The 27,912-nt window shown below is 35.8% G+C and overlaps 1 long non-coding RNA gene across 1 annotated transcript in view; it reads right to left on the bottom strand.

Moving 5' to 3' along the window:
• Window positions 1-27,912, bottom strand: part of LOC145297539 (uncharacterized) — a 442,212-nt gene that overhangs the window by 122,925 nt on the left and 291,375 nt on the right. The window lies entirely within an intron of this gene.

Raw genomic sequence — 27,912 nt, 5'->3', positions numbered from 1 at the left:
TTATTTATGACGAATGCTACATGTAGGATGTTTGGCATCGATGTGAGCCGTTATCTCGTTGACATACTCTTAGAGTCACCAAAGTTTGCTGCAAGTGATGAAGACGTGTTCAGCTGTTTCTTTTTCCTTACCCTCACAGCGTGAGCAATAACGCTATTTCTAGTCAGTTTGTCATAAAAAGGTAATGCATTTCAGACCACAATAGACTCTCATGCTTCAGTGATAAAACAAGCAGATGGATGCAACATCGTAGCGATGTGACAAGGACTGCAGTTTTACAAATAGTGTGGGATCTATTCGTTTAGAGACAGCTTTCAGTGAGTATTCCCTTCTTTGCAAAAGTAACAAAATTATCATGACAGACTAGCTCAAAACCAAGCATGGTATTATTTGGATTATTCAGAATACTATTCTTATCTCACACCATTTCGGTTAATGTAACCTGCGACTTTCTTCAGGTGTTGAACTCGAGAATCTTTCTGTCAAATTTGGATATAAAGGTGTTAACTTTGGTCAAAATCGGACTGTTCCTTCTTTAATCGGATTTTTTTCGATTATTGATTTTCTTGAATACAAAACCTATCTAAGAACACTCCCAGGCGCATAAAATACATTTCTAAGTACAATAATAAATTGCTATTATTCTCATTTTGGTTGTTATAATCATGACGTTTCAGCCGATGTAACCTCCGACCTTCTTCAGGTGCATCTTATCAAGTTCAAGACTTTTTCAGTCAAAGTTGGTAAATGAATAAAGTCTTAGGTAGAATTCAGTTGTAAGTGACACTCTTCTGGGCATTGATGGTTCAATCCTCAGCGTGGGTGGTAAATATGAAGAATGTAAATGCAAATTACTCAAGACTTCTACCTCAATATGACTGAGTAGAAGTCGTGAATAATTTGCAATTTTATTCTTAACAACAGAGTGAGAACATCCTGTCCCCGTGGATTAAATAAAGCTCCGTTCAAAATTCTGTGCAGATTCTCGAGTTTGCAAGAAAGATTCCTAAGTTTGACAAGATGCACCTGAAGAAGGTTAGAGGTTACATCAGCTGAAACGTTGTGTGAATAACACTCAAGATGAGAACAGTAGTCTGAATCATCCAAATAATCCAAATTATCAATCCTCATCTCAAAACCACAGAAACATAAATGTGATACCTCATACATATCTTTCATTTATGGAGGATATGTCTCCTTGCTGCTTCGGTTGCTTGGAAACTTGGCTAGAAGTACAAGTCAAGAATCTGTTTCTGACAATCAGTCCAATCAGTGATGTACTAGAAACTGACCCAGCACTTGTTGGACTGAGGTATGCCACCTGGGTAGTACCTAGGAGGTCCACCCTTCTAGGCTTTGCCACCCAGCTTTGAGGTGGAGTAAGTTTATTACTTACTGCCCTGATTAGGGAATGCCCACGGACATCCCCAGGCAATTTTTGTTAGACTAGAGTGCCCTCCTTTAGGGGACTGACTTGAACAACGCACCTGATTTGTGCCACCTTTTGCTGTGGTGAGCAGCAAGTAAATATCTGCCTCACACATGTGCACTAGTGTGACACTGCTGTTACACTCAAACAGTGTTTGTTACAGTTCAAATCTCTCTCAGACCCCACGCTGTCTGGTATCATTGCAAAAAAAAAAAAAAATTTTTCAATCCGATTCGGCTTTTCTTTCATTTTTAACACATCGTTTATTGCCGTTTTTCTTTCTCCCTCGTCTCGACACTAGCTTAAAAGTTTCTCACTTCATGCCAACTACACGCCAGCCGAAGACAACCATTTCTTATATGACTATCTTTTTCGACCGTATTCTTCCTTCTCCCTTCATTTTACACGTCCATCTCTTTTAGTGCTGACTTTGTTTCTCTCCGACCATGTGGTGCCCTCTTTTCTTTTTCTTCAGATGCAAGCCCGAGCACACCTGCCAATTTGCATATGCATTCAAATGCTGCTCCTACTGTTAATATAATCGCTTGCCATCCATGCCAATTTGCATATGCATTCAAATGCATTCAAATTGCCATCCATGCCAATTTGCATATGCATTCAAATGCTGCTCCTACTGTTAATACAATCGCTTGCCATCCATGCCAATTTGCATATGCATTCAAATTGCTGCTCCTACTGTTAATACAATCGCTTGCCATCCATGCTTCGGCTGATGTTATTTTCATACACACTCATATGCACTTTGTTAAACTTAATAATGCAATCAAATTTCATACACGAGTACAGCTGCAAACTTCCTTTTTCGCATCCAGGACAAAAGATAAGGATTATGCTCATTTGCTAGCCAATCACATTGCAAAACAGATTTGGCCACCACGCACTAATAAGCAATTAACATTTTCATTATTTGTAATTTTATAAATATAATAGCAGAGCTACCTGGCGTTGCCCAGAGCCATAAAAAAGACAGATGAGATTAAAAAGGGTGTAGCATTTTTATTGTAAAACTTCTCTTGCTCTGTATGACCTTAGATGATATCCCATATTCAAATAAAATTTCTTGGATTTTCTTTAGGTTAAAAATCCAGCTTGTATCTAATGCTGCCCCTGTGGGGAGGCAAGTGAATAAGGACGAAAACACTTTTGAATTTCGCATGTGTCTCTGTCGTACCCAAGAACTTTCTACAAACTTACTTTTTTACAAGGAAGTCACCATTTATCAAGGCCAGAAAGCCACTCGAGGATAAGGTTTATTGAGCGTATGGTGATGTGACCTTATGTTATCTCATATTCAAATACCATTTCTACAACAGACATATTAGATGATTGCCACTTTGTTCTAAGCCTTCTTTTATTATCTTATTGATTAAAAAATCCAAACAATTTAATGTATATTAATATCGTTTACGGGTAGTTGTATAGACCATTACCCATGGACGACTCCAATTACAGTAGAACGGTTACAACATTGTTTCCAGTATGGGAATTAACTGTTACGTTTCACCTGGCAAGATGGATTTTATCATGCTGAGTTTAGACGATTAAAAAACATTATAAAAATACTCTTATATAATGAAAGTAGCAAGGCTACTTGGCGTTGCTTGGAACCTTAAAAAAAATAAATGCTAAAAAGTGTGTAACATCTTTATCAACCCCCCCCCCTCTCTCTCTCTCTCTCTCTCTCTCTCTCTCTCTCTCTCTCTCTCTCTCTCTCTCTCTCTCTTCTCTTCTCTTTTCTATATTCCTCTCCTCCAGTCCTCTTTCACCTCGACTCAGCCCATTCCTTCCTCTTGTTTCAATACATTGAAAATAATAATGTAAGCTATTCACGTCCCACTTTATATAATAGATTAGCAGGGAGACCCGAAGTTGCCTGGGATTGAATTAGGATCAACAAACGTTTCACACTTTCAATATTTTTATTGTCATTGAAATCTTTGAAATCACCTATTCGTCAATTAAATCGATTGATTGCCTGCTCTAGTCGGGGACCCATCATGTCGCACCATGAGAAAGTTCACATGCCTGCTCTCAGTGACTTAGTCTGCAATACCTTGTAGTTTATATTGCATTCTAGAGAACCTACTGTTGATTTTTATGAAATTATTTTTATATAATGGCTTAAATTATAGTTTAAAATTCAAAAGTCAAGTATCATGGTTCAATTGTGCTCTAAATAGAAACATTTACTTTGAGTATGCTCCTGTCTTATAAAAGAACCTACTGTTCATTTTGTACGTCGAGCCCTTCTACTTGTGCGGTGATAAGACTTCTTAAATGCACTTGTGATATTAGGCTGTATAAAAGTATTAACTTGGGTCAAAATTGGACTGTTACTTCTTTAATGGGATTTTTTCAAGTATTGATTTTCAATATTAATCAGAGGCATTCCAATATAAAATCTATTTTTCTCTCTTTTCTTCTTCCTGCTTTCATCTCCATCCAACCAATTCCTTTCTCTTCTTTTTAATGTATTGAAAATAATAATGTAAGTTATTTATTTGTCCTTTATATAATGCTAGCATGGATACCCGATGTTGCCTAGGCCGACATGAAGTTCAGTTTGGACATACCTGCTATACTAAGGATATTGAACACTTTCATTGATTTCCCCACAAAAATTTAAAAAATAAAAGAATGGATAAAAACATGAAAATGTAATCGCCGCCAAAAAGAAGGAGTACGTGATAACTCCCACCAGATATTTCGGCAGAAAGGCTACGAAGAGAAGAGATATGCTCCAAATATTGAGTACTTTTTGTTGCCCATGTGCTGGAAAAAAACTCTTCCTCCCCCCAAAAATTTAAAATAAATGAATCAATACAACTTTTCTTTCAATCAAAATAGCAGGGAGTGCCCGTGCAACCTTAAAAAAAATAAAATGAGCCGCGGTGTCTGGACGAAAGAGGGGAAGAAGGCCAAAACTTACAAACTCTTTTGCTCACACGACTACGAGTGCTTATGATGACATGACATTGCAAAGTAAGCATTTTAAGCATAGTATTAGTTTTATACTCATGCGTGACTTGGGAAAAAAGCGACGCAAAAATGGACCCCCCCCCCCCCTTCCAAAAAGTGGTCCAGTTGACCGCCACACAATTAATCTTTTTTTTTCAAATTTTCACATACAGGGTGACCCAAAAAAAACAAAAAGGGCATCTAGAACATATGCTGTAGAACGGAGAAAAAAAGAAAAAAAGGCCAAAGACCCTAGTGTTTTGATATGATGCTTAGAATATAATAAACTAGTCATGACCAAAGTTTCATTTCATTCGGAGAAAACAGTAAGAAACAGGGCCTAATTAGAGCTGGGGCCCGTTTTTTATTGCATCCGGGGTGCATTTCTCTTTCAAATGGTACTGGTTTCGACTCGGTCGGATGCGGATGACAAAATTTTTAGCACATACATACACACACGCACGCGCACACACACACACACACACAGATGACTCTCCTTTATATGATAGAAGATAAATGGCTTAAAAAACGATATCTTTGATGAAACTGACAAAATGTTGACCCCAAAGAATATATATATACATATATATATATATATATATATATATATTTATATTTCGTCATCTACGACTCATCAGAGTGTCTGAATATGAACACGTGTCAGTGGATAATTATATTTTAAAAACAATATGTATGGGCTCCCCATATAGGGGTACCAAATTGGTTGAAGGAAAAATTATTCCCAACTCGCATTTAGGTAAAAATGCACTTTCATAAATTGACGACTAATTCACCTTTTGATCTTTCAAAATTTTGTTTTTTAAATATATACATTCGAAATTTCAATCAATCTCAATTCACAATGATGAAATTTGGCAATATTCCAACAATCTGATGTGGTTAAGATGAATAAGCAAAAGCAGTTAAAATAAAAGCAGATTAGTCATCAAAACGTCCTGAATAACACGAATTATCAGGTACGAGTCCAAAAAACGAAAATTTTCTTCATTTCTTGATCTCATCAAAAGACTTCATTTCACTCTACAATTACCAATTTCGGTTTGTTTTCCATTTTTATTCATTTTTATAAACAGTTTACAAATATACATGTTTTTTTCTTTGTTTTTTTTTGTTGTTTTTTTTTGTTTTTTTTTTTGGTTTTTTTTTTTGGCATTTTATGACCACCGTCAAATAATGCAGTTTCATACAATGCTAAAGCCAGCACATTTTTAGCTTTGCTATATGTATAAATTTGCTAATATATTTCCTCTGAAGAGAAGAATTTTGCATTCTATGAAACTCTGCAGAATAAGGATTTATTAATTGTATTGTTTAAAATTGATTTTTCAACAGAATATGTTGAAAAATCAATTATGGTTCTTGTGCATATAACTTAATAAAAAAAACAGTGACTTGACCAACGAAAGCAGAGTTTTTATGTGTGCCTCCTGTAGTGTGCCACCTGTAGTGTGCCACCTGTAGTGTGCCACCTGTGGCCTGCCTCGACTCTCAACACGAACTATGCTCATCCAAGAAACATTGACCGGAATGCCCTAAGCTGAAAATCCTTTAAGCCTGCTGCCATCTTTCCAGTAACAATTCAGTCACCCAGAAGGTACCCCCCCCAACACACACAATGGAACTTTGAAATGAACTTTCTAATGCCTGTGTTTATTTTTTTTTATCAAGAACTTGAAAACTTCTCAACAAAATTTAGTCTTTAAAATTATATTTTATATCTTTGTAAAATTGTTGATATAAACATATTTTGTTCCTTAACTCATGTTTTCTCACTTTCATTCCCAAAAACCTGTTGCCAAGTTAGCATTCGCTGACTAGTGACCAATTCATAACATTCGTGTTTCTGATACATTTTTCTTTTGACAATTTAACTACATGTACATTAATTGTTTGCATTGTTCTTGGCATTTTTCAAAGACGTTACTATTGCTATAATACACGATCTGAAGCCATAAGTACCGCCACAATAGTCAACACATAATCGTTTATTATTGCTGTTGTTGTTGTTATTATTATTTTTATTATTATTATTATTATTATTTTTATTATTATTATTATTATTATTATTATTATTATTATTATTATTATTATTGTGGAGATATGCAGCAGACATAAAAAAAAATCAGGCACTGGATAGGGTAAAAATTAAAAAAAAACAGATACTATTTCTTGATCCTAACCTGAAGACCAAGAAATACCGATGGGGGCACTATCCACTGGAGATAAAATCAGTTTATGTGTAACTCAGGCCATTTAGGAATGTCTATTTATTAATTTTATATGTTTATAATTGTTCAAGCAGACGAAAAAATGATCGTCCTGTTATCAATAAATTGGTGACATTCAAAAGTCAGTCCAAACTGGTTGGAACTCATTAATATTAGAATTCAAAATGTATTTAGGCGACGTTTTGATCTTTAATGAAACCAATATAATACCAATAATTGCAGGAGCATTAGAAGCAGTCCCAAGGAACTTGGGATATAAAGACTAAGAGAAACCGGAATCATAGGGAAGACTGAAACTATACAACAGACGGTAATACTGAAAACAGCTGAAATCTAAAGGAAAACCTTTGAATATGTAAACTAATACACATGAGCTACAAACGCTAACTGGTTATGTAGAAACTGCAACAGAAGTGAAATAATCAAATTGAAGAACACCACATGGAATCAAAAAAGCTGAAATCGTAAAATTGTCTCATTTTTTTCATTCTTCTGAAACGTCCGTGTAGCTGCTTCTCTTCCCATCTTTTCTTGTCTTATCTCTTGCCTTTCTGTTTTCTGTCTTGTTCATTTTTTCACTACCTTTTGCAGAGGTAATTATCTTTTCAGTGTTCTGCACTATGTATTTTTCTAATTCTTGTGTGTGTGTGTGTGTGTGTGTGTGTGTGTGTGTGTGTGTGTGTGTGTCACTCACACAGTCTTCTATACAAACCAGCCCTCTTCCTTCATCTTTCCTTTTCATGTAAAGTTGGTTTGGATGTAGTGCATTGTGCATGATCATAAGTTTCCTGATCTTCTGGTCGAGGTTTCTCAGTCCTTCTTTGGTCTAACCTATAAACGGTCCAGAGTTTCTTACTAGTGGGACTGCCCAGTGCCCATGTGTTTGTGCTCTTTATAAGGTTGCTACTATATTGTTTAAGGTTGCTACTATATTGTTTAAGGTTGCTACTATATTGTTCTAGATTCTAGGATTTTTCTTGGTTTTCTTAAGTACTCGTTTCCAGTTTACTTTTTAATTTCTGTTGCTTTAATAATATCTGCTTTAAGAACTCCTAAATATTTCTAAGTATCATGTTCCCCTAGTGTCCCCATCTCTGCTTGGTTGGGTAGCTCCTTACATTCTGTTGTCTTCAGTTTTTCCCTTCTTATAGCAATAAGAATAATAATCTTTGGAAGATACCTCTTTGTCTTTTTATTTCCATGTTCCCATTTCCTTTTCAATCAAATTGATAATCTTATCTGGTATTTTGTACATCTTCAAACATTCTATTATACGTGCTTCAGGGATTCTCTCATACGTTTCTTGTAGTTGATCTATGCCACGGCTATATTTTTTTCTTTCTGTTCCTTGGGGAGTAGTCTACGATTATTAAGGGAGGGGTAAATTTGTTCTCTCGCTTGTGCTGTTAACATTTTCAACATTATTATTATTATTATTATTATTATTATTATTATTATTATTATTATTATTGTTGTTGTTGTTATTATTATTATTGTTGTTGTTGTTATTATTATTGTGATTATTGCTATTATTATTGTTGTTGTTATTATTGTTGTTGTTATTATTATTGTTATTATTGTTGTTATTGTTGTTGTTGTTATTATTATTATTGTTATTGTTGTTGTTGTTATTATTATTGTTGTTGTTGTTGTTGTTGTTATCATTATTGTTATTGTTGTCGTTATTATTGTTGTTGTTGTTATTATTATTGTTATTGTTGTTGTTATTATTATTGTTATTGTTGTTGTTGTCGTCATTATTGCTGTTATCATTATTGTTATTATTTTTGCTGTTGTTGTTGTCGTTAGCGAAAGGGGTATCTTAGAAGGGTGAAGCTAATTGCGAAGTCAAAGTTAATGTTTGAAATCTGATACAATGAATGCATTGGCTGTTGGTGTTTTGAGGTACAGTGCTGGAATTTTGAGATGATCTGACAAGGAATTGCATGACATGGACATCAGGACAATGAAATTTTTAGCAATGTTTGGTGTATTCCACATTAGAAGCAGCGTAGCTAGGTTGTATCAGGAGAGGAAAGATGGTGGAGATGATTGATGAGTGTGAAATATTGTGTTAGGGTTGAGGAGACGTTGTTAAAGGAGTATGTTGTTAAAAGTGAGGAGTGGAGGAGACCAAGGCTCAGTACATTGAAGTATGTGGACGTAGAAAGAGGAGAGTCAAAAATTCTAAAAATCCGACAAGATAACTTTATATGTTAGATTAATTTCATAATTGTATAAATGTAAAATTTATTAAAATAAACTCTTAAAGTTTTTTTTTTACTGTTCTCATTTTGACTGCTATTTTAACAATGTTTTTGTCGATGTAATCTCCAATCTTCTTCAGATGTATCTAATCGAACTCAGAAATGTTTTTGTCAAACTCGATGATCTACACGGAATTTCGACTGAAAGGACCCGTAGCGCTGTGTATAAAGTACTTAGTAAAATTTAGTTATAAGTGTTAGTCTCTCTTGAAAAATGAAAGTCCAATTCTCAGTGCGGATGAAACTCAGAATACACTTTCTAATTACTTAGGACTTCTATCCGGTCATGGGTTCTGTTGCAATATTTTGAGGTTAATGGGGTGTGATCCCACACAGTCGGAAGATTCTATTTATAAACGATGCTGCTAAGAACTGGCGAATCAAATTAATTCACGTTCTGCTACCAACCAATCAGAAACCAGAATTGCTTCATAAATATTAAACCTTTTCTGGAGCAATTTCACATGTTCTTTTCCCGGGTTTCGACACGGTAAGAATATTTTGTTCTGTGGAACTGTCTACTACAAACAAGTCACCTCCCAGGACTTGTGTGTAACAGCGAACCATCTGAAACTGTTCTGAAACTCAAAATGGCTTACACTTACACGTTCAGATTTCGGAGTTCAAAAAGATACTTCGGAATAAGGTAAGAGGTTACATCGACCAAAAAGTTGTGCGTTTAATTCAGAAGCAAATTCTCAAACAGTTGTGGATTGGCTTCGCTAAAAAATTGATCGTTGTCAACATCCGATGGTCAACCACTACGCTCATCATCTTCAAGACTCTCGTCACCACCACGAAATTTCTTAAATCACTGCTGTGCGGTGCATTTAGTAGTGATTCCTGGGCCAAATGCTTCGTTGATATCGCGAACTGCTTCAGCAGCTTTTCGACCTAGCTTGAATTGAAATAAGAAAATTATACGAATTTGCTTTTTTTCAATCTTGTATTCAACGTTCTGAAAAGAATTTCGACCCCTTTAACATTTATTGTTTTGAGCTCAAATCAAGTTATTAAGTAAGATCCATGTCCAAGTAACCCATATCTAGAATTTCAAGTGTTTAGACCTAAAATTGGCGGAGGAGTTTGGTAGAGTTTTCAAAGGTCAAATCGTTGAACTCTGACCCCTTGACAGACAAATTTTTGGTCGAAAACTGATTAAAAAGATTTTCCAAAATCTCAATACCCCTTATGTCAAATCTCGAGTCTGTAGACTGAAAATTGACAGAGTAGTTTGGTAGGGAAATGCGCACACAGACATACACACACAGACAGACCTTTTCACTTTTATAGATATATATATTTTTTTGTTTTATCTATTTCCATGTATTTTTAAATATATTTTTTGTTATTTTATTTTATTCATTTTATAATTTATTTTTATTTAATTATTTATTTTGTTTTATTATAAAAAAAACTTTTATACAACGAGTGTAATTTGAACGATTAGATAGAGCGAAAAATTTTTATACATTTATAAAACGAATGTAATTTGGACGATTTGATAGAGCGAAAAACTTTTTATACATTTTTATAAAACGAGTGTAATTTGAACGATTAGATAGAGCGAAAAAATTTTTTATAAAACAAGTATAATTTGGACGATTAGATAGAGCGAAAATTTTTTTATACATTTATAAAACGAGTATAATTTGAACGATTAGATAGAGCGAAAAAAATGTTTATAAAACGAGTGTAATTTGGACGATTAGATAGAGCGAAAAAAATTTATACATTTATAAAACGAGTATAATTTGAACGATTAGATAGAGCGAAAAAAATGTTTATAAAACGAGTGTAATTTGGACGATTAGATAGAGCGAAAAAAATTTATACATTTATAAAACGAGTATAATTTGAACGATTAGATAGAGCGAAAAAAATTTTTATAAAACGAGTATAATTTGGACGATTAGATAGAGCGAAAAAAAATTTTATAAAACGAGTGTAATTTGAACGATTAGATAGAGCGAAAAAAAATTTTATAAAACGAGTATAATTTGAACGATTAGATAGAGCGAAAAAAAATTTTATAAAACGAGTGTAATTTGAACGATTAGATAGAGCGAAAAAAAATTTATAAAACGAGTATAATTTGAACGATTAGATAGAGCGAAAAAAATTTTTATAAAACGAGTATAATTTGAACGATTAGATAGAGCGAAAAAAATTTTTATAAAACGAGTATAATTTGAACGATTAGATAGAGCGAAAAAATTTTTTATAAAACGAGTATAATTTGAACGATTAGATAGAGCGAAAAAAATTTTTATAAAACGAGTATAATTTGAACGATTAGATAGAGCGAAAAAAAATTTTATAAAACGAGTATAATTTGAACGATTAGATAGAGCGAAAAAAATTTTTATAAAACGAGTATAATTTGAACGATTAGATAGAGCGAAAAAAAAATTTATAAAACGAGTGTAATTTGGACGATTAGATAGAGCGAAAAAAATTTATACATTTATAAAACGAGTGTAATTTGGACAATTAGATAGAGCGAAAAAAAATTTTATGCATTCATAAAACGAGTATAATTTAGACAATTAGATAGGGAGAAAAAAAAACGTTTATACATTTATAAAACAAGTTTAATTTGAAGGATTAGATAGAGCGAAAAAAATTTTTATACATTTATAAAACGAGTACAATTTGGACGATTAGATAGAGCGAAAAAATTTTTTATACATTTATAAAATGAGTGTAATTTGGACAATTAGATAGAGCGAACAAATTTTTTATACATTTATAAAACGAGTGTAATTTGGACGATTAGATAGAGCGAAAACGCTCTTTAAAATGACATATAAAGTAGAGATATTATAAAAAACTTATTTGAAAATACTTCTTTTGAAATAAAAATTAAAAAACCGCAAGAACTTTCTTCTCAACCTAATATACAAATGGAAATTCTGAATTAAATTATGTAGAACGACAAAAATATGTATTATTTGACAAGGAGTACATATAATTTTTTAAAAGTTTTTAAACTTTATCATAGCATTCAAGAAGAGAACAATAGTCCGAATTATCCAAACACAAAGTATTGAAGATTTTTTTTACATAGGCGTCACCACTTATCAAGGCCGATAGGCCACTCAAGGATAAGTGTTAAAGAGTGTACAGTAGTCAAAAGGACAATATAGTAATTGATAGTAATGGAAGTTCGGTAAATTTGTTAACTTAAGTGGAACGGCTCATCAGAAACTTGTTCACGTTGGACTTGAAGACAACCATATTATAGACGGCTGGAAAGCAGGAAAACGGAAGACAATTCCACAGGCGTGCAGTTCTAAGAAAGAAGCTTTGATCATGGAATCTATGTTTAGGTTTAGGCTGAGATAAAGAGTGGGGGGAATTATTGATAGTGTTTTCAGCTAGACGAGTGTTTCTTGTGAAAGTTTGGCAAGGGGGGACCATAGATTGAAGCTCAGTCGAACACTTTCCATGAAAATAACGATAAAGCAGAGACAAACACGCAACATCTCTTCTGTGAGATAGAGGTTGCAGCGAAGGGAAAAGGACATCTCCCACCAGACAAAAGTTACTTCCTCGTCTACATACGTGTTGTATGTAGATAAAGGGTGTTCTTTTGTGTAAGGTAAGATATTTGCAATGAAGTTTTCAAACGTTTGAATCGACAATCAAATAGTTCATTGTTAATAAAGGCTGTCGTGCACAAATCGGAGTCTTATGTGTTTTCGGCTCATTGACATTCGGATCATAATTTTCTCATCATAAAAAGCCAAGAGTAAGATATTTTCCGAGTATGTGTCATGGGATTGTCCAACTCATGACCTTGAAATTTTGAAAAGTAGGTTCGGTGCGCGAATGTAAATATATATTTATCTACGAATATTTATAAGCATTCATGAATTTAAATATATATATTAATCTTGTATGATAAACATTATTTATAAAAACATTAAGACAATTTTTCATTTTATTTAAATAAATATATTTTTGTTTTAAATGGAAAAATTTCATTAATAGAGGAACAGGTTATGCAACCAATTTTTTTTCTGTTTATTCTGGACCGGAGCCATCTATTATATATATATATATATATATATATATATATATATATATATATATATATATATATATATATATATATATATATATACTAAAAATACTTTACAAAGGATGCGACAGAGGTAAAGTTTTCTTTTCCTCATAAAGGAAATGTTTCTTTTCCTTAATGTTTCATTGTTAAAGTGTTTTGTTTTTTTTTATTTAATAAGTCTGAAGAAAGGCTGTTCTTGTGAAAATTTTCAAACAACATATTGTTTGAATTTGTCGAAATGGTCTTGAAACAATTGTAACTTACAATGAAATACACTTTTTGTTGCTATCAACCTATTTTTTGAAGTCTTTGTTTTTGTTAAAACAGTGTATATATATATATATATATATATATATATATATATATATATATGTATATATATATATATATGTATATATATATATATATATATATATATATATATATATATATATATATATATATATATATACATATATATATGGTGATTGTCACGTCTTTACAGAAGAAGACCATCTTTCCTTTTCTTTATTGTAGATCATTTATCCATTTCCATGTATTTTTTAAATATATTTTTGTTATTTTATTTTATTAATTTTATCATTTATTTTTATTTAATTATTCATTTTGATTTATTATTTAAAAAAAAACATTATACATTTAAATACATGTGGAGATGTGATCCAGATGCAGTTTCTATCTTCTGTGGAAACGAAGATGACTCTTCAGACCATCTCTGCTCTTACACAGTTTGTTGCAGAAATCACACTTATGCTGAGATTGAGGGACGCCAACTGGTACTGCTTTACTGTGGACATTCATATGACGCTTCAGATCTCTGCTTGATTTGCAAACCTTAGAGCAAATAGAACATGTGTGCTCTGCAGTGTTTTCCCCATCCAAGAAAGACCGATTTCCATGTGATCCCTTATGACTAGCTAGATCAGCTCCAGATAAAGTCATTTTACCACATAAATCACAAACGTGGTTCAACACAAAATCCTTTTTTTTTTCTTTTTTTTTTACATGGAGTTCACCACTTATCAAGGCCCAATGGCCACTCGGGGATAAGGGTTATTGTGTGTACAGTAATCAAAGGGATAGTGTAGCAATAGTATTGGAGAATTGGTAAGGTGTCATTACTTAGGGGGCGGTTCATCAGGAATTTGTTTGTGTTGGACTTGAAGACATCCAGGTTGAAGTCGGGAGGGAAACAGGCAAGCGGAACAGAGTTCCACAGGTGTGCAGTTCTAAGAAAAAATCCTCTAACAGATCTGACAGATTTTTTTTCTGGATATCACACTTAATTTTTGCATAGTCATATTTTTTCTTGAAGATATCACAGCCGTGATAAATCATGGAGCGCCACTTTTCACGATCACTGGAAGCACTCTCCCAGCTAAACATGTCAATACTGAGAGCTTTTAGATCACCCTTGATGTTGTCCTTTAAATGTTTCTTTGGTTTGTGTTGTGATCGCGTTCCTTGTATAATTTCGCCATAAAACAGGCGCTTGAGTAATCTCTAATCATCTATCCTTGTTAGATGTCCAGCCAACCTCATCTGGTCATGTATAATCAATTTTTCAATGCATGGTACACCAGTTTGCATGAGGATATCGGTATCAGGTGTAAAAGAGTTCAACTTGGTGCTCTGAATGTGTATTATAAATTTCTGGTGTACTCTCTCCATGATCTTTATGTGTCTATCATAAGTTGTCCAGGCTTCAAAAGAGTAAAGTAAGGGTGGTAAAATACAAGACTGATAGACACTAATCTTTGTACAAAAGGTTATACTTTTGTCAGACCATACTCGCCTCTCTAATAGTAAGCCCAAAAGATGTACAGGCCTGTGAATACAAATAAAACCCTACAGATCTTCCTCACTATGGGCCACAAGATCTGCATCATCTGCATAGAGCAATTCACAAACCAGGTGCCGAAAGACCCTGTAAAAGCATGAAAACAACGAAGATCAAAGACTTTACCTGTGGTTCTGAAACACAAATAAACACTCCGAAAACAATCTTTAAAGACACAGGTTTACAGTGAAAGTTTAACTGCGTTCTTATTAAATATTTTACTGGATCTATTTTTTACTTGAATCATACCACATAGTGAATTCCAAACAGGGAATTTTAAACAAGAAGTTAGATGTTATACAAAGCTGTCTTCACAGAAATAAATTCCTATTAAAGGCAATTGAAACAATAAAAATCAAAAATAAAATTTTAAAAATGGTATAGGGGTGAGTCCAACTGCTTAATACAGCACGATTAACATCTAGGATCTTCAAAAATAATATCATAACGTTTCTTTATTTTAATCGCTTCCCTATTCATAGTGTGTATGTAAGTAATGTATTATGTGAGTATTTGGAAGCATGGCATTTTGTATGCGTGTGCATTTACCTTGTTCTTAGTAGCGCATGTATAGCTTTTGTAGCGTGTAGCAGTTCGTTTTGTGTACCTGACTCTCATTAGTGTGTAAGTATGTGTGTGCGAGATGAAAAATACTGGTATGTGAATCATTAAGTCCTTTGTGCCTCCTCATGCCAAAGGCTGGAGAGGTGTATTGAAAAAATGTTCTGGAGTTCTTCCGTGTATCCTCGGCTGGTGTCGTCTTTGTATGTTTAACTTTTGGCTGTTTTCTTTATAGGATTTTCTAACTTCATGTCAGCTTATTATTTTCACTGTATATGCTACTTTCCGGGGTTTGAAAAGATTTCCATTGGTTGAAAATACCTTGAATTCACACATTGATGTTAAAACTTACCAGCTCTAGAGAGTGAGAAGAAAAGTGTATTCCAAGGTATTCAGTTAAGCTTAATTCAATTAATTCCTTGTGTTTTACCATTCACTTCTAAGTCTTACTACAAATTGCAAGGGAGAATTAATAAGAAAAAACTTTATAAATTGTCCTCCATCCACAACAATTATAATTTTTATGCTGATTTTTTAAACAGTTTATATATTCAATTTTATTGGGTAGGGATATAACAGACGAAAATTGCAACAAGCACAGTAGCAGGAGTAAGTTCTTGCAGCTGAAGATTTTGAATCCACTTTCTTCCTGGCTTATCCAATCAGAAGCCAGCCCTCAGTCATGTGACCGAGTCTATAAAACGTGAAACTAGCAACAGACTCTCTCTTTTCCTTCTCAGCTTTGGCTGACAGCACACCTCTCTGTTGGAGTGCGACCTTGCCCAGGTCATTTAGCCCCGGGCTAGCATGAATACGGACATGGCTATTTCCACATGCAGTACACACAAAAACTTTCTTTCTCGTGCTACAGAATTGCCTTCGTCCATACATGGACACACGCTCCTACTACCAACTTCAACATGTATACACTGAACTTTTCACTCTTTCAACAGACCTTTCTAATATTTAATCTACGTTTCCACACAAGAACATTTTCAGCTATGAACCCGTTTCTCTCCTATATTCTTACTGACGAAGATGACCAATAAAGTTGATTTCAAATGTTAGAATGAGACAGCTTTTCCTGTCTTTATTCTATTGGGACAAGAATTTAGTCATCATTGATTGGTTGGAAGATGCGTGATTAAAGAGTCATCAATCAAAATAAATTGTCAGTAAATTTATAGTCTTTAACCCTTTTGAGGCACACCCGGCGATTTCATAAGAACTTTTGTGTTCTTCTGTTGGCATTCTGTGGATATTCAGCGTAAATGGAGACGCCCTGATATTATTGTAGTTTTTTTGTTAAAACTGTAAAAGTATTTATCTAAACTAGCAGGGACGCCCGGCATAGCTCTGTTGTAAAATATGCTTAAACATGATATTTTAATTTATGCAGATTTCGTATATATTATTATGGACTCAATTTGCTATTGATTCTTATATATTATTAAGTTGTGATTTCAAAAATAAAAAAATATATCCATATGACATCAGCTATAATCGAAACCGAAACCAAAACTTATGCAGAATTCTTAGTAAAATTATTTATTACAAGAAATGGAAGGTCATAACAATAAAACCACAGTCACTTGGAAGAAAAAAGATGTAAGCATGACACACAAGATAACACACATGCTATCGCATTTATATAGAGATTTTTTTTAACTTGTATAATTTTCTTTGGAATCACTTCTCAGTCTTACTACAATCGATCCAACGCGGCTACAGATGATATTTACGTCACTACACAAGTATGTAGTGTAATTCAAATCTCGTTGGTAGTTGAATACTTGGTGCCTTGTTTGGGGTGAAAATTAAATAAAAAAAAATAAAAAAACTTCACCAGGGCTATCAAATGTATTTTTTATCGTGACGCCATCACTAGATAGGGTGGCTATCACGGCTTAAGAGAGTCCCATCTACCCTTGAGAGAAGGATAGACTGCGCCAGTTTCTCAACCTGGTATTTTACCTCACAGTACATACAGCGCCTCACCTTCCCAAATGGTCACCCATCTGGTACTGGCAAGACTCAAGGTTGCTTAACTTCAGTGATCTGACGAGAACCTGTGTGTCAATGTGATTGTGCCGTATGCAAAGTACTACAAAGTAACTCGCAAAGATAGACAATACCACCATCGCATGTTTTTCATTCGATGAAAAATCTTCATCATCTGATTTCATACAAGCGCAGTCACAGTAATTCGTTTTACCTTCAACTGTAAGTTTAAGTCCGACACAAAACACATATAATCTAACGCAACAGCATTTGTAAAAAGCTGAGTCAGATTTACAATTGATAAAGTTTATGTAGAGGAAAAATGTTATTAATAAAAATCGCAATGCCGATCTGTACAAAAAAATAATTTTTTATTTATGAATTTTGAGAAATGAAGAAATACAGGGCGGACCAATAAAATGGTTGCCGCAAATAAAAAAAATGCAGATTTATTTTAAAACTTTTATTTTAAAAAATTCAAATAACTTGATTATGTAGTACAACTGATATTTATTCGATGTAACAGCCTTCAGCCTCAATTACTGGGTTCGGAACTTGGAGCATGCCTTTTCCACAAGTACTGGCAGGTGCTTGATGAATACTCAGTGGATGGCAGCGATCAGGTTGGCTTTGGTGTTGTGGGAAGTCATGTTGGTGATGTTCTCGACGTATGATCAACCGAAGTAGGTTCAGGTTGGGGGAGGAGGAGGGACAGTGAGAGAAGGATACAAAGTCGTAGCACTCCTTCTGAAGCCAAGCTTGAGTCTCTTTGGACTCGTGGGCTGGTGCTGAGTCCTGCTGCCACACCCAGAGTCTGCCAGCGGTCACCTGATTTCACTAAGGGATCACTACACTCTTCAGCACATCCAGGTACACTTTGGTGTTGACTTTCAAGCCGACTTCGAAGCTGTGAAATGGCATGATGTGGCCCTCACTTGAAAGCACACCAAAGACCATAACCGCGGCCAGAAACTGTGTTTTCATCACCCTGGGCATGTCTTTGTTATTCGTGGCAATCCAGCGATGCATTTTGAGGGTGCTTAAAATGGTCCTATTGTGATAACTTGGATCAGTAGAGAGCATGAGTTGTAGAGTGGCACATCTCCGATCGCGCTCGTTGAACATTGTGTCACTTTCAGAAATGATAGAAGACTCCTATCGCTCTTGGGATTTGTTAGACAACCGGCCAACTAGTAGACGGTTTGCAAAAACAAAAAAAACAAAAAACGGTTTTCATCAAACAGAAATGAAATCATGTCTTTTCTAGGGCGACAATTTGATAGTTCCATCCCGTATGCAGTCACTGCTATGAAACAGGCTCGTGTTAACTCCGCAGGGAAGAATGGTGATTTGTAGGGCAATGAAAAGAGAATATTCTTTTCATTATTTTGACTCTCGAGTATATATCAGTAAATATCTTATATGTTTTTTGATAGAGTGATGTGGTTCTCAGTTGATTAACAGTGTCGGATATATACTCGAGAGTCAAAACAATGATAAGAATATTCTCTTGTCATAGTCCTACTAATAACACTATCCAAGAGCTCATTGTCCAAACTCCTCGGCTTAACATTCACATCAATATAAATTGGAATAAACACATTGAAGACATTGCTAAGGCTGTGGCAAAGAAGGTGGGCTTTCTATATTGTGCTTGAAAACTACTTACTATAAACAGTATCCTTACTACTTACTATATTCAGTATCCTGAATGAATACAAAGCCACCAATCGCCTATGCCTGGAATATTGTGGCCACATCTGAGCTGGTACATCTGCCGCTAGGTCATCCCTCTTAAGTACAATCCAAAAAATGTCCCTAATCTAATATCTTGCTGCTGCTGATTGAAGAAATGCTGATTGCATTAAAACTGCTGCTGATTGAAGAAATAAAAACTGAAACACTTTTATTAAACTGCTGAAAACAGTTTGTCATTTATTCGATCAACGACGGGAGCTTTTTGTCTGTATTTTGGGAGTGAAGCGTTATGATTATTCTCAGTATTTTTTTCTTAAAATATTTTTCTCATTCTTGATATTTATAGTTAGACTACAATACACCTCTCGCTTTCTTTAATATATTGTTTCTTTACAGTGGATTTAGTTTATATAATTGATGTCTCTTAAGTATATATATATATATATGTATATATATATATATATATATATATATATATTTTTTTTTTTTTTTTTTTTTTTTTTTTTTGTATATATTGTTACATATAGCGATGTTCTCTTGTGAATTTCCTGTTAAACTGGTATTTTAGTTCGCATTATTCATATATGGAACAATTAATGTTAACTTTTTTCTTTCATATTTCAAACATATTTAAAGTCAGAAAATTTATTTTATCTTGTCAATTCATCCCATCGTTTTATATATATATATACTAGCAGTCCGCTCTGCCTTGCTCGGTTGTAAAATATGCATAAATATTATCCTTTAATTATTGCAGATTTCTTGTTTATTATAAACAGAAATACCGTAGGTGTTAAACCTACCGTTAAATTACTAATAAAGTAATAAAAAACAGAAAAAAACTGAAACATGTGCATGCGAGTATTATGTTTTTTCTAAACAATTCACTTCTTATATATAAAAAAAATACTCGAGCTGAGATCGAAACCAAAACCTAAAGAAAGTGACACAAGTACGATTACCATTCTGCCAGCGTGACACACTCTTTAAAAAGTGTTTGCAAACCGCCTTATACTTAACATAAGGATCTATAATGTGAACCATTCACGCATGCACAATCGTGAAACAATTAAAAAACAGACAAAAATCCGACGACTCCCACGTATCAATTTTTCCATTTTGACCCCTTAGAAGTCGCTTTTTCTGGATGAAAACGGACTGAAAAGTTTTCCACATGTCTGAATAAAGTATATACTAAATTTCAAGTCTGTAGATAAAAATTCGTTGAGTATATAGGTTGAGAAGTGCCCTCATACACGCATACATTCTCTCTTTTATAGAATATAAAAATAAGAAAGATAAATATATATATATATATATATATATATATATATATATATATATATATATATATATCAAATACTTCTGCATGCAAAATCCAATCCTGCATTTTGCTAATTCCTACTCTCTGATGAGAAGGAAAGTATTTCTTCGAAACTCCACGGATTAAGGACTATCCATTTATCTAGTGTTTCCTTTTCAGATCAAATATGTTAAATATGTTTTTAACTCATTTCAAAGTGTTTTTTAACATATTTTATTAACTGTTTGCGCATATTATAAGCTCTATTTCCTATTTGGTTTTATCGAACTTTTACATCTGGCTGAGATAATTTTATAAATATTAATTCTTTAATATTTATAATATACTTTAATTTTACCATCTTGGATCATTTTGGTAAATTTAATTGTAATTTTTATTTTATATATATATATATATATATATATATATATATATATATATATATATATATATATATATATATAAAGGAGATTAGAACAATAGTCTAAAGAGCTGAGTGTATATCACATTACTTAATATATATATATATATATATATATATATATATATATATATATATATATATATATATCTTGGCACTAAATAAAGGGGGGGGGGCTCTTCAGTCCTGGTTGATGACCTTTCTAGAGCTGGTGACTCAAACAAATTACTTGTTTGCAAGCCTAAACTGCTTAGGGAGTAGCTAGGCTCTGCCTATCACATGGCTTTCATACTCCTTCTTTGCCTATTAGCCAGACGTAGAGGTGCGATCACAGGGACTCGACAAGAACACCCAATGTTTGACCTTGTTTCCTGACTAGGACAATGAACGCCGTTCCCCACTCCTGCCACATTCTCATCCCCTAAAACTGGGCAGCTTGGGAGTGCTTGAGTGCCATATATGCCAATGCAATTGGGCTAATTTTGTTTGATGGGTTCAGGGTAGCGGTTTGACAGTTTGTCTGGCTGCTGTATTCCAACTGACAGTACAGGGGCCCTAACTCTTTGGTAGCACTTAGAGCAACTGATCCATCATCAGTTGTATAATACTGGCATTGTTGCAGTGCAATATCGCTCATGGAAAGGGACCCTGCACCCATCTCCGGTGGGCTTTCCTGAGATCACAATCCTGTAGATGAGGAGTCGGCTGATAGTCTACTTGTGTTGCATGTTTGGTATTCTACACAACCACTTTGTTCAGCACATCTCACCCTAAAACTGAAACTTTTAAATAAAATAAAATGATAGTTTAATCAAAAATCATGATCAAACCAGGCGTAAACTCAAACAAAACCAATTCACCTCTTTCCTTGAGGCTTGTGTTCACGAATATCCACAAGTTTAGAACTAATTTAGATGATGTTGAATCATTTCTCATCGAAACTCCCTGGATATCTTAATGCTAAGTGAAAATAACCTTCACTCCTCTAACCACTTTAACATGTCTGGTTATTTCCCACTCTGCTGTAAGGAGTCAGACAGACACATGCATGGACTTGGAGTCTATATTCGAAACACCCTCCCTTTAACTAGGGAATCAAAACTAGAATCAGACAACCAGGTATTCATGTGCTTTAGACTTAACCTGCAACAAAACGTTAACTACTTATATTTTCTCTCCCGTTCTCCCTCGACCCAGGACTGTATCCTAATCAACAAAGTCTCTGACAGCATAGATACAGCATTCTCTCGTGATATTAGTGTGCAAGTACATGTATTTGGTGACTCTGATGTCCACCACAGTAATTGGCTTGGTTTCTCTATTTACACAGACACAGCTGGTAGCATAAGACATAACTTCTCTCTATATCTTATTCCCTATCATAGACAATTACATTTCCGACCCGTCTCCAGATCGACAAGACTAACAAGCCTCACTTCTAGATCTATTTCTGACCGCAGTTTCAGATGATTGTGTAACAAATGCCTATTATGACACTATGGTGTCATGAATGCATGCAGCAAGGTGCATATTGCGGTGAGAGGGGGTGTTTGACCGGACGGGATGGGATGAAGGAGTGCAGAGAAATGCAAAACCTTAGCTAGGAAAATAGGACCAACTACCGATATGTCATGATGAGCTTGCTATAGGCAAGCAGATGTTGTATTGTCTCAAAAATGGAGACATATTTGGAATTATCTACAGGGTGACCCAAAAAGATGCATACCCATGTTTTATTCGATACAAAATCCATTTTTTAACGAATGTTTTTTTCTGTTGCAGGACGTGATAGGTGAACCTATGGATGATCGTTTGCAGCTTTAGTTGCCCCAAAAATGTGTTGGACAATTCAGCAGAAGACATTCTCTGTGGAACAATATTTTTCGACCAAATCATACCAGAGTGTACAGATTCAGTTTTGAAAACGTTTTCATTGCCGCAACTTTCCATCAAAATCAACGATTGTTAGGTGGGTTATGAAGTTCAGAGAGCATGGGACTTTAGTGGACTTATGTTCTAAAGCCACAGGGGGAACTTATTCAGGCAGGAAAAAGAGTGCAAGGACAGAAGAAAACATTGCTGCAGTGAGGAACTCAGTAGGATGCAGCCCTCAGAAATCAGTGCGTAGACGCAGCCAAGAACTCGAAATGACAAGGGAGTTACTGTGACGTGTTCTTACATCTGATTTGCACCTATACGCATACAAGATTCAAGTAAAGCAACAACTAACTGATGCTGACAAGGAAAAGCGAGTAACAATGTGTGAATGGTTCTGTAATGTGCTTGAAAATGACGGAAACTTTCTTGAGAACGTCTGGTTCTCAGATGAAGCCCATTTTTTGCTTTCCGGCACGTCAATAGCAAAAACAATGTTTTTTGGGGCTCGGAGGTTCCAGACGAAGTGCTTCAGAGGCCCCTTCATTCCGTTAAATGTACTGCCTTGGTGGCCATGAGCAAGCACGGGATCATCGGGCCTTATTGGTTCGAAGATGATGACGGCCGATCTCAGACAGTCAACAAGGAGCGCTACATGGCTGTTCTGAACAAGTACTGGGCGATGCTGGGACGCCGGAGAGGGGTTCTGAGAGCTTCACAATGGTTTCAGCAGGACGGGGCCACACCTCATACCGCCAACGAAACCCTTGCTTGGTTGAGGCAGAGGTTCGAAGAGAGACTCATAAGCAGAAGATGCTCACCAGATCTTAACCCCCCAGATTTTTTTCTGTGGGGTTTCCTCAAAGACAATGTATACAAGGAAAATCCACAAACAATTGAGGAACTGAAAACTGCCATCACAGCATAAATAAGCCATCCCGAAAGAGGAGTGTGTAAAAGTGATTGACAACTTTGCCAGACGAGTACAGGTTTGCTTGCAACGAAATGGTGGTCATTTGGAACACATCTTGGGAAAGCCATAAGTTTACTAAAAATTGACAGAAATAGCTGAAACTCTGGTGAATAGTCTTCCATAAACTGAATAATGTGTGGTTGTAATTTGAAATAAATAGCTGTTTAATCAAAGTCACAATTGAAATTTTTATGGGTACGCATCTTTTTGGGTCACCCGATATGATATGTCAAAAGAGATGGTCATATTAGAAGTGACATTAGATGATAACGGACCACACACACAGTGCTGGGCAAAGACAAACCCCTGGGGACTGCCAATAGATATCAGTGTGAGCAACCCCCCCCCCTTCCAGGAAAGGGAGAGAGAGAGGTATAGAATGGACAAGACAAAGGATAAGCTCTGAGAGGAAGAAAGAAAGGGTGTTTGTAACCACTCTCTAAAGGAGAGGTGGGGAAAAGGGGTTGGATTTAGAAAAAGGAATTCTAAAGAGTAGAGTCGTAGCCAGCAAACTGAATGCCTTTGGGAGCCCTCGAGGCCTGATGTTATGATGTTAACTAGCCTGTGTTAATGGGAAATCTGTGACTTTACTAGTCTGGTCTTACATCGTTCACTGCTATAGTCAGTCACCTCAATTTAGACAGTAGCTGTTATGAAGTAATGAAATTAATAAATAGTTTGTTACTGTTATAAACCGGAGTTCTGTTTGTGGTGAGGACTCTTCATTTTGCAGCGGAGTGATTGATGTACCCAGAGATTAACTACACAGGATAGGAGACGATTCGGTCTAGAGACAAATCACCCCACCATGAAAACACAGTGGGTAAAAACGATCAATAGGCCAACTTGTGACAGGACAATGTACGATCGAAAGAACACCTGTCATATCGGGTGTAGTCCATCAAGGTTAGAGACACCCAGTGTGGTTGGTGCTGTGTCGGTCTCGTTATATATAGCCCATTAAAGAATGCTGATTATGTTGTGATAATGGTAGAAATCACCCTAAACTCTCAACCCAAAGTTGAAGAGCCATTGCTCAAAACGACAAGGTACTATAAGAAGGCTGACTGGGAAGCCATTAGGGATCTCATCAGAGATACCCCATGGAAAAATATCTTTTCTCTTCCTGCAGAACAATGTGCAAATGAAACCATTTAATAGTTCCAAGTGGCAATTGAAGCACTTATTCCCACACGGAAGTTCTATAGCAAAGCCCACTCTTCCCAATGATTTGCTTTTACTTGCACAGCTGCCATTGCTCACAGATTTATCTGACATGAATCCAATATATACAGACAAAAGTTTAAAGAAGCTAGAAGTAATTGTAAGAAAGAAATAGCGACAGCTAAGAGATACTATACCGAAACATTGAAGCGCAGAAATTAGGAACTTGTGATTTTTGGAAAATCTACAATAGTGAAGTAAATAATGGGCAATCAACAATTTCCCCACTATCCAACAATCATAAGGTTGTTTGCATGGCAACCAAGAAGTTTATCATGCTTGCCCGTCAGTTTGCCTTAAGCTCTACATTGGACCTAGCAAACTACTCCCTCCCTGATTTTCCTTTGCAGACAGAAACCACACTAGATGATCTGAAACCCACACCTTCTCAAGTAGATGATATCATAAAAAACCTTGACACCTCAAAAGCATGTGGACCTGATCTCATCCAGGTTTTTTTTTTTTTTTTTTTTTTTTTACACAGTGATCACCACTTATCAAGGCCCGGAAGCCACTCAGGGATAAGGGTTATTGTAAGTACATCACGTTAGTGAGGAGATTTTATGAAGTGTTTAATTAGGGGGGCGGTTCATTAGGAATTTGTTAACATTAGACTTGAAGACATCCAAGTTGTAGTCCGGAGGGAAGCAGGCAGACGGAACAGAGTTCCACAGGCGTGCAGTTCTAAGAAAGAAGCTTAGCTCATGAAATCCGCGTTTTGATTTAGGCACAGATATAGAGTGGGGGAAATTTTTCACAGTGGATTCAGCTAGACGGGTGTTTTTCGTGAAAGATTGGCGAGGGGGGACCAGGGATTGGAGTTCAGACGAGCACCTGCCATGAAAATAACGATAAAACAAGGATAGGCTCGCAACGTCTCTTCAGTGGGAGAGGGCTTGCAGGGTAGAGAAAAGGGCATCCCCCACTAAACCACGAAGTCTATTTTGTACTCTGTCAAGGCATGATAGGCTGTTTTTGGCAGCTCCTGCCCAGATATGGCAACAGTATTCCATCCTTGGCCGTACTTGGCTTTTATATAGATAGAGAATTGCATCAGTAGTGAGATATCTTCTGGAGCGGTAGAAGGATCCCACCATCTTTCCTGCGACCTTGGCAACAGACTTGATGTACGTGTTCCATTTCAGATCAGGAGTAAAGGTCAAACCCAGAAGCTTGTCAAAACACGGGGCCTCACCCAGACGAGAGCCATCCATCACAATTGATGCCAGCTGGGGATCAGAGCGTTGATGATGTAAGGATAGGAGTTTGGTTTTGGATGCATTAAAGGTAACTAGCCACATCTTCCCCCACTGAACCACGCGCTCGAGATCAGAGGAGAGAGAATCCGAGAGAACTTCGTCATTTACAGCCTTTGATGTGTTGCCGTAGATGGTCGTGTCATCAGCATAGATGTCAACGAATGATTTAAGTATGTGTTTAGGGAGGTCATTGATGTAGATCAGGAAGAGAGTTGGGCCCAGGATTGACCCCTGAGGGACTCCAGCATTTATATTGCAGGCCTCCGATTTTTGTCCATCTACCACTACTCTTATGAGCCTATCAGAGAGAAATGATTTAATGATTGAGAAAACATTTCCAGTTATACCGTAGCTGGAAATCTTGTGAAGTAGACCCTTATGCCATACTTTGTCAAAGGCCTTTGATATGTCGAGAGCAATTGCCCTAGAAAGGAAGCCTTTGTCAAGAGATTCACTAATCCTGTGGGATATAACCGTCAGCACATCTGCGGTAGATCTTGCAGAGCGGAAACCATATTGTGTGTCACTAAGAAGGTTATTCCTGCTGAGGTGGTTTACTATTTCTCTATTTAATATTGATTCAAGTAACTTACTCATAACACAGAGAAGACTTATTGGTCTGTATTGAGAGGGAGATGACTTATCACCTGAATTCTTAAATACAGGGCAAACTGAGGAGGTCTTCTAGGGGGTCGGAAAGCACTTCTCCTTAAGGCAGCGCTTAAATAGTTTCGTAAGTATGGGAGCAAGTTCTGGTTGAAGCTTTTTTAACACTATAATTGGGATGCCATCAGGGCCAGTTGCTTTACTGGAATCTAGGTTTTTTATTAGCTTGGCGACCTCATGCACGGATATTTGTATGTTACCTAGCTTGTTCTGTGTTATAGGAGGAAATATGGGGAGTTGATGGCCTTCGTCGCATAGGGTAGAATTAGCTGCAAAGTTCTTTGCAAATAGTTTGGCCTTGTCTGATGCTGATGAGATAACCTCTGGTCCATTGATAATGGTTGGGATAGAACGCACACTTCTGTTCAAGATCCTATTTGTTATTTGCCAAAACTGGTGGGAACCAAGCCGCTGATCAGCTACCTTGGATTTAACAGACTGGGCATATAGCTCTCTTGCATTTTTTATTACTCTTTTACAGTGGTTGCTGGCAGTCCTGAAAGCAGCTTTAGTCTCAGTGCATCTATTACGTTGGTAGTTATGGAAAAAGTGATTTCTGTGCGCGATAGCAGCAGCACATTCTGGGGAGAACCATGGCTGGCTGTTAGGTTTTTGTTGGAATTTTTTAGATGGTATGAATTGGTCTATGCCTACAATTAACCATTCGGTCAGATCTGATACTATAGAGGACACTTCCTTTTTAAACATGGAGTGCAGAGGTAAATCAGATATGAATGTACGGAAGCTATCCCAGTCAGCCATAGAGTATCGGTATACAGTACGGTGGAGGGGTACGTCTGATGGCTTCTTACATTTTGTTTTTATCTTAACTGATACGACGGAGTGGTCGGAGGATCCTAAAGGAGAATGAACGGTACATGAACATAGCTCAGGGGAAGTTGAAAGAAAAAGGTCTAAGAGGCTTGCATATTGATTGGGTGTATCGGGCACACGGGTGGGTTCGCGAACAATCTGAGTGAGGTCATAAGCAATGGCAAAATCATGACAAAACCTCCCCTCATCATCTGTCTTATTTGAATGGGTTAGCCATTCCACGTTATGGACGTTGAAGTCACCACAGATGTGGATGTTAGCCGA

Source organism: Euprymna scolopes, chromosome 18 (assembly GCF_053919585.1).
Source record: "Euprymna scolopes isolate OS-2025 chromosome 18, ASM5391958v1, whole genome shotgun sequence".
Lineage (NCBI taxonomy): Eukaryota > Metazoa > Mollusca > Cephalopoda > Sepiida > Sepiolidae > Euprymna > Euprymna scolopes.
The sequence above is the reverse complement of the archived record's forward strand: the minus strand, read 5'-3'. Positions and strand labels throughout refer to the sequence as shown.